The sequence below is a fragment of the Pimephales promelas genome (assembly GCF_988280905.1).
Source record: "Pimephales promelas chromosome 3 unlocalized genomic scaffold, fPimPro1.hap1.1 SUPER_3_unloc_1, whole genome shotgun sequence".
Classification (NCBI taxonomy): Eukaryota; Metazoa; Chordata; class Actinopteri; order Cypriniformes; family Leuciscidae; genus Pimephales; species Pimephales promelas.
Genome location: NW_028297295.1, coordinates 327,921 through 337,702, shown reverse-complemented (window position 1 = coordinate 337,702; position 9,782 = coordinate 327,921). Strand labels below are relative to the sequence as shown.

At 46.3% G+C, this 9,782-nt stretch overlaps 43 non-coding genes across 43 annotated transcripts; all 43 read left to right on the top strand.

Moving 5' to 3' along the window:
* Window positions 1-77: 77 nt before the first annotated feature.
* Window positions 78-196, top strand: LOC148963452 (5S ribosomal RNA). The gene has a single exon (XR_016151689.1). It is a non-coding gene; the product is annotated as a 5S ribosomal RNA (ribosomal RNA).
* Window positions 197-288: 92 nt separating this feature from the next.
* Window positions 289-407, top strand: LOC148963451 (5S ribosomal RNA). The gene has a single exon (XR_016151688.1). It is a non-coding gene; the product is annotated as a 5S ribosomal RNA (ribosomal RNA).
* Window positions 408-499: 92 nt separating this feature from the next.
* On the top strand, window positions 500-618 carry LOC148963450 (5S ribosomal RNA). Its single transcript, XR_016151687.1, has one exon. It is a non-coding gene; the product is annotated as a 5S ribosomal RNA (ribosomal RNA).
* Window positions 619-785: 167 nt separating this feature from the next.
* LOC148963449 (5S ribosomal RNA) lies at window positions 786-904 on the top strand. Its single transcript, XR_016151686.1, has one exon. It is a non-coding gene; the product is annotated as a 5S ribosomal RNA (ribosomal RNA).
* A 92-nt stretch (window positions 905-996) lies between these two features.
* On the top strand, window positions 997-1,115 carry LOC148963448 (5S ribosomal RNA). The gene has a single exon (XR_016153416.1). It is a non-coding gene; the product is annotated as a 5S ribosomal RNA (ribosomal RNA).
* A 92-nt stretch (window positions 1,116-1,207) lies between these two features.
* LOC148963447 (5S ribosomal RNA) lies at window positions 1,208-1,326 on the top strand. Its single transcript, XR_016151685.1, has one exon. It is a non-coding gene; the product is annotated as a 5S ribosomal RNA (ribosomal RNA).
* Window positions 1,327-1,418: 92 nt separating this feature from the next.
* LOC148963446 (5S ribosomal RNA) lies at window positions 1,419-1,537 on the top strand. Its single transcript, XR_016151684.1, has one exon. It is a non-coding gene; the product is annotated as a 5S ribosomal RNA (ribosomal RNA).
* A 166-nt stretch (window positions 1,538-1,703) lies between these two features.
* On the top strand, window positions 1,704-1,822 carry LOC148963445 (5S ribosomal RNA). Its single transcript, XR_016151682.1, has one exon. It is a non-coding gene; the product is annotated as a 5S ribosomal RNA (ribosomal RNA).
* Window positions 1,823-1,914: 92 nt separating this feature from the next.
* LOC148963444 (5S ribosomal RNA) lies at window positions 1,915-2,033 on the top strand. Its single transcript, XR_016151681.1, has one exon. It is a non-coding gene; the product is annotated as a 5S ribosomal RNA (ribosomal RNA).
* A 92-nt stretch (window positions 2,034-2,125) lies between these two features.
* On the top strand, window positions 2,126-2,244 carry LOC148963443 (5S ribosomal RNA). The gene has a single exon (XR_016151680.1). It is a non-coding gene; the product is annotated as a 5S ribosomal RNA (ribosomal RNA).
* Window positions 2,245-2,336: 92 nt separating this feature from the next.
* LOC148963442 (5S ribosomal RNA) lies at window positions 2,337-2,455 on the top strand. Its single transcript, XR_016151679.1, has one exon. It is a non-coding gene; the product is annotated as a 5S ribosomal RNA (ribosomal RNA).
* A 92-nt stretch (window positions 2,456-2,547) lies between these two features.
* On the top strand, window positions 2,548-2,666 carry LOC148963441 (5S ribosomal RNA). Its single transcript, XR_016151678.1, has one exon. It is a non-coding gene; the product is annotated as a 5S ribosomal RNA (ribosomal RNA).
* Window positions 2,667-2,758: 92 nt separating this feature from the next.
* LOC148963440 (5S ribosomal RNA) lies at window positions 2,759-2,877 on the top strand. The gene has a single exon (XR_016151677.1). It is a non-coding gene; the product is annotated as a 5S ribosomal RNA (ribosomal RNA).
* A 168-nt stretch (window positions 2,878-3,045) lies between these two features.
* Window positions 3,046-3,164, top strand: LOC148963439 (5S ribosomal RNA). Its single transcript, XR_016151676.1, has one exon. It is a non-coding gene; the product is annotated as a 5S ribosomal RNA (ribosomal RNA).
* A 92-nt stretch (window positions 3,165-3,256) lies between these two features.
* Window positions 3,257-3,375, top strand: LOC148963438 (5S ribosomal RNA). Its single transcript, XR_016151675.1, has one exon. It is a non-coding gene; the product is annotated as a 5S ribosomal RNA (ribosomal RNA).
* Window positions 3,376-3,467: 92 nt separating this feature from the next.
* LOC148963437 (5S ribosomal RNA) lies at window positions 3,468-3,586 on the top strand. Its single transcript, XR_016151674.1, has one exon. It is a non-coding gene; the product is annotated as a 5S ribosomal RNA (ribosomal RNA).
* A 172-nt stretch (window positions 3,587-3,758) lies between these two features.
* On the top strand, window positions 3,759-3,877 carry LOC148963436 (5S ribosomal RNA). The gene has a single exon (XR_016151673.1). It is a non-coding gene; the product is annotated as a 5S ribosomal RNA (ribosomal RNA).
* Window positions 3,878-3,969: 92 nt separating this feature from the next.
* Window positions 3,970-4,088, top strand: LOC148963435 (5S ribosomal RNA). Its single transcript, XR_016151671.1, has one exon. It is a non-coding gene; the product is annotated as a 5S ribosomal RNA (ribosomal RNA).
* A 92-nt stretch (window positions 4,089-4,180) lies between these two features.
* On the top strand, window positions 4,181-4,299 carry LOC148963434 (5S ribosomal RNA). Its single transcript, XR_016153165.1, has one exon. It is a non-coding gene; the product is annotated as a 5S ribosomal RNA (ribosomal RNA).
* Window positions 4,300-4,391: 92 nt separating this feature from the next.
* On the top strand, window positions 4,392-4,510 carry LOC148963433 (5S ribosomal RNA). The gene has a single exon (XR_016151670.1). It is a non-coding gene; the product is annotated as a 5S ribosomal RNA (ribosomal RNA).
* Window positions 4,511-4,677: 167 nt separating this feature from the next.
* LOC148963432 (5S ribosomal RNA) lies at window positions 4,678-4,796 on the top strand. The gene has a single exon (XR_016151667.1). It is a non-coding gene; the product is annotated as a 5S ribosomal RNA (ribosomal RNA).
* A 92-nt stretch (window positions 4,797-4,888) lies between these two features.
* On the top strand, window positions 4,889-5,007 carry LOC148963431 (5S ribosomal RNA). The gene has a single exon (XR_016153415.1). It is a non-coding gene; the product is annotated as a 5S ribosomal RNA (ribosomal RNA).
* Window positions 5,008-5,099: 92 nt separating this feature from the next.
* LOC148963430 (5S ribosomal RNA) lies at window positions 5,100-5,218 on the top strand. The gene has a single exon (XR_016151666.1). It is a non-coding gene; the product is annotated as a 5S ribosomal RNA (ribosomal RNA).
* Window positions 5,219-5,310: 92 nt separating this feature from the next.
* On the top strand, window positions 5,311-5,429 carry LOC148963429 (5S ribosomal RNA). Its single transcript, XR_016151665.1, has one exon. It is a non-coding gene; the product is annotated as a 5S ribosomal RNA (ribosomal RNA).
* A 167-nt stretch (window positions 5,430-5,596) lies between these two features.
* LOC148963428 (5S ribosomal RNA) lies at window positions 5,597-5,715 on the top strand. Its single transcript, XR_016151664.1, has one exon. It is a non-coding gene; the product is annotated as a 5S ribosomal RNA (ribosomal RNA).
* A 92-nt stretch (window positions 5,716-5,807) lies between these two features.
* On the top strand, window positions 5,808-5,926 carry LOC148963427 (5S ribosomal RNA). The gene has a single exon (XR_016151663.1). It is a non-coding gene; the product is annotated as a 5S ribosomal RNA (ribosomal RNA).
* A 92-nt stretch (window positions 5,927-6,018) lies between these two features.
* LOC148963426 (5S ribosomal RNA) lies at window positions 6,019-6,137 on the top strand. Its single transcript, XR_016151662.1, has one exon. It is a non-coding gene; the product is annotated as a 5S ribosomal RNA (ribosomal RNA).
* A 92-nt stretch (window positions 6,138-6,229) lies between these two features.
* Window positions 6,230-6,348, top strand: LOC148963425 (5S ribosomal RNA). The gene has a single exon (XR_016151661.1). It is a non-coding gene; the product is annotated as a 5S ribosomal RNA (ribosomal RNA).
* A 92-nt stretch (window positions 6,349-6,440) lies between these two features.
* Window positions 6,441-6,559, top strand: LOC148963424 (5S ribosomal RNA). The gene has a single exon (XR_016151660.1). It is a non-coding gene; the product is annotated as a 5S ribosomal RNA (ribosomal RNA).
* A 92-nt stretch (window positions 6,560-6,651) lies between these two features.
* On the top strand, window positions 6,652-6,770 carry LOC148963423 (5S ribosomal RNA). The gene has a single exon (XR_016151658.1). It is a non-coding gene; the product is annotated as a 5S ribosomal RNA (ribosomal RNA).
* Window positions 6,771-6,862: 92 nt separating this feature from the next.
* Window positions 6,863-6,981, top strand: LOC148963422 (5S ribosomal RNA). The gene has a single exon (XR_016151657.1). It is a non-coding gene; the product is annotated as a 5S ribosomal RNA (ribosomal RNA).
* A 92-nt stretch (window positions 6,982-7,073) lies between these two features.
* LOC148963421 (5S ribosomal RNA) lies at window positions 7,074-7,192 on the top strand. Its single transcript, XR_016151656.1, has one exon. It is a non-coding gene; the product is annotated as a 5S ribosomal RNA (ribosomal RNA).
* Window positions 7,193-7,284: 92 nt separating this feature from the next.
* LOC148963420 (5S ribosomal RNA) lies at window positions 7,285-7,403 on the top strand. Its single transcript, XR_016151655.1, has one exon. It is a non-coding gene; the product is annotated as a 5S ribosomal RNA (ribosomal RNA).
* A 167-nt stretch (window positions 7,404-7,570) lies between these two features.
* Window positions 7,571-7,689, top strand: LOC148963419 (5S ribosomal RNA). The gene has a single exon (XR_016151654.1). It is a non-coding gene; the product is annotated as a 5S ribosomal RNA (ribosomal RNA).
* A 92-nt stretch (window positions 7,690-7,781) lies between these two features.
* LOC148963418 (5S ribosomal RNA) lies at window positions 7,782-7,900 on the top strand. Its single transcript, XR_016151653.1, has one exon. It is a non-coding gene; the product is annotated as a 5S ribosomal RNA (ribosomal RNA).
* A 92-nt stretch (window positions 7,901-7,992) lies between these two features.
* On the top strand, window positions 7,993-8,111 carry LOC148963417 (5S ribosomal RNA). The gene has a single exon (XR_016151652.1). It is a non-coding gene; the product is annotated as a 5S ribosomal RNA (ribosomal RNA).
* A 92-nt stretch (window positions 8,112-8,203) lies between these two features.
* On the top strand, window positions 8,204-8,322 carry LOC148963416 (5S ribosomal RNA). The gene has a single exon (XR_016151651.1). It is a non-coding gene; the product is annotated as a 5S ribosomal RNA (ribosomal RNA).
* A 92-nt stretch (window positions 8,323-8,414) lies between these two features.
* LOC148963415 (5S ribosomal RNA) lies at window positions 8,415-8,533 on the top strand. The gene has a single exon (XR_016151650.1). It is a non-coding gene; the product is annotated as a 5S ribosomal RNA (ribosomal RNA).
* A 92-nt stretch (window positions 8,534-8,625) lies between these two features.
* LOC148963414 (5S ribosomal RNA) lies at window positions 8,626-8,744 on the top strand. Its single transcript, XR_016151649.1, has one exon. It is a non-coding gene; the product is annotated as a 5S ribosomal RNA (ribosomal RNA).
* Window positions 8,745-8,836: 92 nt separating this feature from the next.
* On the top strand, window positions 8,837-8,955 carry LOC148963413 (5S ribosomal RNA). Its single transcript, XR_016151647.1, has one exon. It is a non-coding gene; the product is annotated as a 5S ribosomal RNA (ribosomal RNA).
* Window positions 8,956-9,123: 168 nt separating this feature from the next.
* Window positions 9,124-9,242, top strand: LOC148963412 (5S ribosomal RNA). The gene has a single exon (XR_016151646.1). It is a non-coding gene; the product is annotated as a 5S ribosomal RNA (ribosomal RNA).
* Window positions 9,243-9,334: 92 nt separating this feature from the next.
* Window positions 9,335-9,453, top strand: LOC148963411 (5S ribosomal RNA). The gene has a single exon (XR_016151645.1). It is a non-coding gene; the product is annotated as a 5S ribosomal RNA (ribosomal RNA).
* Window positions 9,454-9,545: 92 nt separating this feature from the next.
* On the top strand, window positions 9,546-9,664 carry LOC148963410 (5S ribosomal RNA). The gene has a single exon (XR_016151644.1). It is a non-coding gene; the product is annotated as a 5S ribosomal RNA (ribosomal RNA).
* The last annotated feature ends 118 nt before the right edge of the window (window positions 9,665-9,782 follow it).

Sequence of the window (9,782 nt, the reverse complement as noted above, 5' to 3'; positions counted from 1 at the left end):
TCTCTGAGTTTCTTCAGAAAGCCTGAAAGAGTCTCTTTTTTTTTTCTTCAAATAGCCCAATTTTGGCAGCAGATTTCGCTTACGGCCATACCACCTTGAGAACGCCCGAACTCGTCTGATCTCGGAAGCTAAGCAGGGTCGGGCCTGGTTAGTACTTGGATGGGAGACCGCCTGGGAATACCAGGTGCTGTAAGCTTTATTGTTGGATGGGAGACCTAGTAAGCTTTATATGGTTTACTACCCTAATGTTCTAACCATTCAAATAGCCCAATTTTGGCAGCAGATTTGGCTTACGGCCATACCACCTTGAGAACGCCCGAACTCGTCTGATCTCGGAAGCTAAGCAGGGTCGGGCCTGGTTAGTACTTGGATGGGAGACCGCCTGGGAATACCAGGTGCTGTAAGCTTTATTGTTGGATGGGAGACCTAGTAAGCTTTATATGGTTTACTACCCTAATGTTCTAACCATTCAAAAAGCCCAATTTTGGCAGCAGATTTTGCTTACGGCCATACCACCTTGAGAACGCCCGAACTCGTCTGATCTCGGAAGCTAAGCAGGGTCGGGCCTGGTTAGTACTTGGATGGGAGACCGCCTGGGAATACCAGGTGCTGTAAGCTTTATTGTTTAAAAAAAAAAAAAAAAAGAGTCAATGAAATGGTTCAAAAATCCTAAATTGTCTTTTTTCCCCCTCAAAATGCCTGAAATCGTCTCTGAGTTTCTTCAGAAAGCCTGAAAGAGTCTCTTTTTTTTTTCTTCAAATAGCCCAATTTTGGCAGCAGATTTCGCTTACGGCCATACCACCTTGAGAACGCCCGAACTCGTCTGATCTCGGAAGCTAAGCAGGGTCGGGCCTGGTTAGTACTTGGATGGGAGACCGCCTGGGAATACCAGGTGCTGTAAGCTTTATTGTTGGATGGGAGACCTAGTAAGCTTTATATGGTTTACTACCCTAATGTTCTAACCATTCAAATAGCCCAATTTTGGCAGCAGATTTTGCTTACGGCCATACCACCTTGAGAACGCCCGAACTCGTCTGATCTCGGAAGCTAAGCAGGGTCGGGCCTGGTTAGTACTTGGATGGGAGACCGCCTGGGAATACCAGGTCCTGTAAGCTTTATTGTTGGATGGGAGACCTAGTAAGCTTTATATGGTTTACTACCCTAATGTTCTAACCATTCAAATAGCCCAATTTTGGCAGCAGATTTTGCTTACGGCCATACCACCTTGAGAACGCCCGAACTCGTCTGATCTCGGAAGCTAAGCAGGGTCGGGCCTGGTTAGTACTTGGATGGGAGACCGCCTGGGAATACCAGGTGCTGTAAGCTTTATTGTTGGATGGGAGACCTAGTAAGCTTTATATGGTTTACTACCCTAATGTTCTAACCATTCAAATAGCCCAATTTTGGCAGCAGATTTTGCTTACGGCCATACCACCTTGAGAACGCCCGAACTCGTCTGATCTCGGAAGCTAAGCAGGGTCGGGCCTGGTTAGTACTTGGATGGGAGACCGCCTGGGAATACCAGGTGCTGTAAGCTTTATTGTTTAAAAAAAAAAAAAAAAGAGTCAATGAAATGGTTCAAAAATCCTAAATTGTCTTTTTTCCCCCTCAAAATGCCTGAAATCGTCTCTGAGTTTCTTCAGAAAGCCTGAAAGAGTCTCTTTTTTTTTTCTTCAAATAGCCCAATTTTGGCAGCAGATTTCGCTTACGGCCATACCACCTTGAGAACGCCCGAACTCGTCTGATCTCGGAAGCTAAGCAGGGTCGGGCCTGGTTAGTACTTGGATGGGAGACCGCCTGGGAATACCAGGTGCTGTAAGCTTTATTGTTGGATGGGAGACCTAGTAAGCTTTATATGGTTTACTACCCTAATGTTCTAACCATTCAAATAGCCCAATTTTGGCAGCAGATTTTGCTTACGGCCATACCACCTTGAGAACGCCCGAACTCGTCTGATCTCGGAAGCTAAGCAGGGTCGGGCCTGGTTAGTACTTGGATGGGAGACCGCCTGGGAATACCAGGTGCTGTAAGCTTTATTGTTGGATGGGAGACCTAGTAAGCTTTATATGGTTTACTACCCTAATGTTCTAACCATTCAAAAAGCCCAATTTTGGCAGCAGATTTTGCTTACGGCCATACCACCTTGAGAACGCCCGAACTCGTCTGATCTCGGAAGCTAAGCAGGGTCGGGCCTGGTTAGTACTTGGATGGGAGACCGCCTGGGAATACCAGGTGCTGTAAGCTTTATTGTTGGATGGGAGACCTAGTAAGCTTTATATGGTTTACTACCCTAATGTTCTAACCATTCAAATAGCCCAATTTTGGCAGCAGATTTTGCTTACGGCCATACCACCTTGAGAACGCCCGAACTCGTCTGATCTCGGAAGCTAAGCAGGGTCGGGCCTGGTTAGTACTTGGATGGGAGACCGCCTGGGAATACCAGGTGCTGTAAGCTTTATTGTTGGATGGGAGACCTAGTAAGCTTTATATGGTTTACTACCCTAATGTTCTAACCATTCAAATAGCCCAATTTTGGCAGCAGATTTTGCTTACGGCCATACCACCTTGAGAACGCCCGAACTCGTCTGATCTCGGAAGCTAAGCAGGGTCGGGCCTGGTTAGTACTTGGATGGGAGACCGCCTGGGAATACCAGGTGCTGTAAGCTTTATTGTTGGATGGGAGACCTAGTAAGCTTTATATGGTTTACTACCCTAATGTTCTAACCATTCAAATAGCCCAATTTTGGCAGCAGATTTTGCTTACGGCCATACCACCTTGAGAACGCCCGAACTCGTCTGATCTCGGAAGCTAAGCAGGGTCGGGCCTGGTTAGTACTTGGATGGGAGACCGCCTGGGAATACCAGGTGCTGTAAGCTTTATTGTTTAAAAAAAAAAAAAAAAAAGAGTCAATGAAATGGTTCAAAAATCCTAAATTGTCTTTTTTCCCCCTCAAAATGCCTGAAATCGTCTCTGAGTTTCTTCAGAAAGCCTGAAAGAGTCTCTTTTTTTTTTCTTCAAATAGCCCAATTTTGGCAGCAGATTTCGCTTACGGCCATACCACCTTGAGAACGCCCGAACTCGTCTGATCTCGGAAGCTAAGCAGGGTCGGGCCTGGTTAGTACTTGGATGGGAGACCGCCTGGGAATACCAGGTGCTGTAAGCTTTATTGTTGGATGGGAGACCTAGTAAGCTTTATATGGTTTACTACCCTAATGTTCTAACCATTCAAATAGCCCAATTTTGGCAGCAGATTTGGCTTACGGCCATACCACCTTGAGAACGCCCGAACTCGTCTGATCTCGGAAGCTAAGCAGGGTCGGGCCTGGTTAGTACTTGGATGGGAGACCGCCTGGGAATACCAGGTGCTGTAAGCTTTATTGTTGGATGGGAGACCTAGTAAGCTTTATATGGTTTACTACCCTAATGTTCTAACCATTCAAAAAGCCCAATTTTGGCAGCAGATTTTGCTTACGGCCATACCACCTTGAGAACGCCCGAACTCGTCTGATCTCGGAAGCTAAGCAGGGTCGGGCCTGGTTAGTACTTGGATGGGAGACCGCCTGGGAATACCAGGTGCTGTAAGCTTTATTGTTTAAAAAAAAAAAAAAAAAAAAAAGAGTCAATGAAATTGTTCAAAAATCCTAAATTGTCTTTTTTCCCCCTCAAAATGCCTGAAATCGTCTCTGAGTTTCTTCAGAAAGCCTGAAAGAGTCTCTTTTTTTTTTCTTCAAATAGCCCAATTTTGGCAGCAGATTTCGCTTACGGCCATACCACCTTGAGAACGCCCGAACTCGTCTGATCTCGGAAGCTAAGCAGGGTCGGGCCTGGTTAGTACTTGGATGGGAGACCGCCTGGGAATACCAGGTGCTGTAAGCTTTATTGTTGGATGGGAGACCTAGTAAGCTTTATATGGTTTACTACCCTAATGTTCTAACCATTCAAATAGCCCAATTTTGGCAGCAGATTTTGCTTACGGCCATACCACCTTGAGAACGCCCGAACTCGTCTGATCTCGGAAGCTAAGCAGGGTCGGGCCTGGTTAGTACTTGGATGGGAGACCGCCTGGGAATACCAGGTGCTGTAAGCTTTATTGTTGGATGGGAGACCTAGTAAGCTTTATATGGTTTACTACCCTAATGTTCTAACCATTCAAATAGCCCAATTTTGGCAGCAGATTTTGCTTACGGCCATACCACCTTGAGAACGCCCGAACTCGTCTGATCTCGGAAGCTAAGCAGGGTCGGGCCTGGTTAGTACTTGGATGGGAGACCGCCTGGGAACACCAGGTGCTGTAAGCTTTATTGTTGGATGGGAGACCTAGTAAGCTTTATATGGTTTACTACCCTAATGTTCTAACCATTCAAATAGCCCAATTTTGGCAGCAGATTTTGCTTACGGCCATACCACCTTGAGAACGCCCGAACTCGTCTGATCTCGGAAGCTAAGCAGGGTCGGGCCTGGTTAGTACTTGGATGGGAGACCGCCTGGGAATACCAGGTGCTGTAAGCTTTATTGTTTAAAAAAAAAAAAAAAAAGAGTCAATGAAATGGTTCAAAAATCCTAAATTGTCTTTTTTCCCCCTCAAAATGCCTGAAATCGTCTCTGAGTTTCTTCAGAAAGCCTGAAAGAGTCTCTTTTTTTTTTCTTCAAATAGCCCAATTTTGGCAGCAGATTTCGCTTACGGCCATACCACCTTGAGAACGCCCGAACTCGTCTGATCTCGGAAGCTAAGCAGGGTCGGGCCTGGTTAGTACTTGGATGGGAGACCGCCTGGGAATACCAGGTGCTGTAAGCTTTATTGTTGGATGGGAGACCTAGTAAGCTTTATATGGTTTACTACCCTAATGTTCTAACCATTCAAATAGCCCAATTTTGGCAGCAGATTTTGCTTACGGCCATACCACCTTGAGAACGCCCGAACTCGTCTGATCTCGGAAGCTAAGCAGGGTCGGGCCTGGTTAGTACTTGGATGGGAGACCGCCTGGGAATACCAGGTCCTGTAAGCTTTATTGTTGGATGGGAGACCTAGTAAGCTTTATATGGTTTACTACCCTAATGTTCTAACCATTCAAATAGCCCAATTTTGGCAGCAGATTTTGCTTACGGCCATACCACCTTGAGAACGCCCGAACTCGTCTGATCTCGGAAGCTAAGCAGGGTCGGGCCTGGTTAGTACTTGGATGGGAGACCGCCTGGGAATACCAGGTGCTGTAAGCTTTATTGTTGGATGGGAGACCTAGTAAGCTTTATATGGTTTACTACCCTAATGTTCTAACCATTCAAATAGCCCAATTTTGGCAGCAGATTTTGCTTACGGCCATACCACCTTGAGAACGCCCGAACTCGTCTGATCTCGGAAGCTAAGCAGGGTCGGGCCTGGTTAGTACTTGGATGGGAGACCGCCTGGGAATACCAGGTGCTGTAAGCTTTATTGTTTAAAAAAAAAAAAAAAAAGAGTCAATGAAATGGTTCAAAAATCCTAAATTGTCTTTTTTCCCCCTCAAAATGCCTGAAATCGTCTCTGAGTTTCTTCAGAAAGCCTGAAAGAGTCTCTTTTTTTTTTCTTCAAATAGCCCAATTTTGGCAGCAGATTTCGCTTACGGCCATACCACCTTGAGAACGCCCGAACTCGTCTGATCTCGGAAGCTAAGCAGGGTCGGGCCTGGTTAGTACTTGGATGGGAGACCGCCTGGGAATACCAGGTGCTGTAAGCTTTATTGTTGGATGGGAGACCTAGTAAGCTTTATATGGTTTACTACCCTAATGTTCTAACCATTCAAATAGCCCAATTTTGGCAGCAGATTTTGCTTACGGCCATACCACCTTGAGAACGCCCGAACTCGTCTGATCTCGGAAGCTAAGCAGGGTCGGGCCTGGTTAGTACTTGGATGGGAGACCGCCTGGGAATACCAGGTGCTGTAAGCTTTATTGTTGGATGGGAGACCTAGTAAGCTTTATATGGTTTACTACCCTAATGTTCTAACCATTCAAAAAGCCCAATTTTGGCAGCAGATTTTGCTTACGGCCATACCACCTTGAGAACGCCCGAACTCGTCTGATCTCGGAAGCTAAGCAGGGTCGGGCCTGGTTAGTACTTGGATGGGAGACCGCCTGGGAATACCAGGTGCTGTAAGCTTTATTGTTGGATGGGAGACCTAGTAAGCTTTATATGGTTTACTACCCTAATGTTCTAACCATTCAAATAGCCCAATTTTGGCAGCAGATTTTGCTTACGGCCATACCACCTTGAGAACGCCCGAACTCGTCTGATCTCGGAAGCTAAGCAGGGTCGGGCCTGGTTAGTACTTGGATGGGAGACCGCCTGGGAATACCAGGTGCTGTAAGCTTTATTGTTGGATGGGAGACCTAGTAAGCTTTATATGGTTTACTACCCTAATGTTCTAACCATTCAAATAGCCCAATTTTGGCAGCAGATTTTGCTTACGGCCATACCACCTTGAGAACGCCCGAACTCGTCTGATCTCGGAAGCTAAGCAGGGTCGGGCCTGGTTAGTACTTGGATGGGAGACCGCCTGGGAATACCAGGTGCTGTAAGCTTTATTGTTGGATGGGAGACCTAGTAAGCTTTATATGGTTTACTACCCTAATGTTCTAACCATTCAAATAGCCCAATTTTGGCAGCAGATTTTGCTTACGGCCATACCACCTTGAGAACGCCCGAACTCGTCTGATCTCGGAAGCTAAGCAGGGTCGGGCCTGGTTAGTACTTGGATGGGAGACCGCCTGGGAATACCAGGTGCTGTAAGCTTTATTGTTGGATGGGAGACCTAGTAAGCTTTATATGGTTTACTACCCTAATGTTCTAACCATTCAAATAGCCCAATTTTGGCAGCAGATTTTGCTTACGGCCATACCACCTTGAGAACGCCCGAACTCGTCTGATCTCGGAAGCTAAGCAGGGTCGGGCCTGGTTAGTACTTGGATGGGAGACCGCCTGGGAATACCAGGTGCTGTAAGCTTTATTGTTGGATGGGAGACCTAGTAAGCTTTATATGGTTTACTACCCTAATGTTCTAACCATTCAAATAGCCCAATTTTGGCAGCAGATTTTGCTTACGGCCATACCACCTTGAGAACGCCCGAACTCGTCTGATCTCGGAAGCTAAGCAGGGTCGGGCCTGGTTAGTACTTGGATGGGAGACCGCCTGGGAATACCAGGTGCTGTAAGCTTTATTGTTGGATGGGAGACCTAGTAAGCTTTATATGGTTTACTACCCTAATGTTCTAACCATTCAAATAGCCCAATTTTGGCAGCAGATTTTGCTTACGGCCATACCACCTTGAGAACGCCCGAACTCGTCTGATCTCGGAAGCTAAGCAGGGTCGGGCCTGGTTAGTACTTGGATGGGAGACCGCCTGGGAATACCAGGTGCTGTAAGCTTTATTGTTTAAAAAAAAAAAAAAAAAGAGTCAATGAAATGGTTCAAAAATCCTAAATTGTCTTTTTTCCCCCTCAAAATGCCTGAAATCGTCTCTGAGTTTCTTCAGAAAGCCTGAAAGAGTCTCTTTTTTTTTTCTTCAAATAGCCCAATTTTGGCAGCAGATTTCGCTTACGGCCATACCACCTTGAGAACGCCCGAACTCGTCTGATCTCGGAAGCTAAGCAGGGTCGGGCCTGGTTAGTACTTGGATGGGAGACCGCCTGGGAATACCAGGTGCTGTAAGCTTTATTGTTGGATGGGAGACCTAGTAAGCTTTATATGGTTTACTACCCTAATGTTCTAACCATTCAAATAGCCCAATTTTGGCAGCAGATTTGGCTTACGGCCATACCACCTTGAGAACGCCCGAACTCGTCTGATCTCGGAAGCTAAGCAGGGTCGGGCCTGGTTAGTACTTGGATGGGAGACCGCCTGGGAATACCAGGTGCTGTAAGCTTTATTGTTGGATGGGAGACCTAGTAAGCTTTATATGGTTTACTACCCTAATGTTCTAACCATTCAAATAGCCCAATTTTGGCAGCAGATTTCGCTTACGGCCATACCACCTTGAGAACGCCCGAACTCGTCTGATCTCGGAAGCTAAGCAGGGTCGGGCCTGGTTAGTACTTGGATGGGAGACCGCCTGGGAATACCAGGTGCTGTAAGCTTTATTGTTGGATGGGAGACCTGGTAAGCTTTATATGGTTTACTACCCTAATGTTCTAACCATTCAAATAGCCCAATTTTGGCAGCAGATTTTGCTTACGGCCATACCACCTTGAGAACGCCCGAACTCGTCTGATCTCGGAAGCTAAGCAGGGTCGGGCCTGGTTAGTACTTGGATGGGAGACCGCCTGGGAATACCAGGTGCTGTAAGCTTTATTGTTGGATGGGAGACCTAGTAAGCTTTATATGGTTTACTACCCTAATGTTCTAACCATTCAAATAGCCCAATTTTGGCAGCAGATTTTGCTTACGGCCATACCACCTTGAGAACGCCCGAACTCGTCTGATCTCGGAAGCTAAGCAGGGTCGGGCCTGGTTAGTACTTGGATGGGAGACCGCCTGGGAATACCAGGTGCTGTAAGCTTTATTGTTGGATGGGAGACCTAGTAAGCTTTATATGGTTTACTACCCTAATGTTCTAACCATTCAAATAGCCCAATTTTGGCAGCAGATTTTGCTTACGGCCATACCACCTTGAGAACGCCCGAACTCGTCTGATCTCGGAAGCTAAGCAGGGTCGGGCCTGGTTAGTACTTGGATGGGAGACCGCCTGGGAATACCAGGTGCTGTAAGCTTTATTGTTGGATGGGAGACCTAGTAAGCTTTATATGGTTTACTACCCTAATGTTCTAACCATTCAAATAGCCCAATTTTGGCAGCAGATTTTGCTTACGGCCATACCACCTTGAGAACGCCCGAACTCGTCTGATCTCGGAAGCTAAGCAGGGTCGGGCCTGGTTAGTACTTGGATGGGAGACCGCCTGGGAATACCAGGTGCTGTAAGCTTTATTGTTTAAAAAAAAAAAAAAAAAAGAGTCAATGAAATGGTTCAAAAATCCTAAATTGTCTTTTTTCCCCCTCAAAATGCCTGAAATCGTCTCTGAGTTTCTTCAGAAAGCCTGAAAGAGTCTCTTTTTTTTTTCTTCAAATAGCCCAATTTTGGCAGCAGATTTCGCTTACGGCCATACCACCTTGAGAACGCCCGAACTCGTCTGATCTCGGAAGCTAAGCAGGGTCGGGCCTGGTTAGTACTTGGATGGGAGACCGCCTGGGAATACCAGGTGCTGTAAGCTTTATTGTTGGATGGGAGACCTAGTAAGCTTTATATGGTTTACTACCCTAATGTTCTAACCATTCAAATAGCCCAATTTTGGCAGCAGATTTGGCTTACGGCCATACCACCTTGAGAACGCCCGAACTCGTCTGATCTCGGAAGCTAAGCAGGGTCGGGCCTGGTTAGTACTTGGATGGGAGACCGCCTGGGAATACCAGGTGCTGTAAGCTTTATTGTTGGATGGGAGACCTAGTAAGCTTTATATGGTTTACTACCCTAATGTTCTAACCATTCAAAAAGCCCAATTTTGGCAGCAGATTTTGCTTACGGCCATACCACCTTGAGAACGCCCGAACTCGTCTGATCTCGGAAGCTAAGCAGGGTCGGGCCTGGTTAGTACTTGGATGGGAGACCGCCTGGGAATACCAGGTGCTGTAAGCTTTATTGTTTAAAAAAAAAAAAAAAAAAAAAAAGAGTCAATGAAATTGTTCAAAAATCCTAAATTGTCTTTTTTCCCCCTCAAAATGCCTGAAATCGTCTCTGAGTTTCTTCAGAAAGC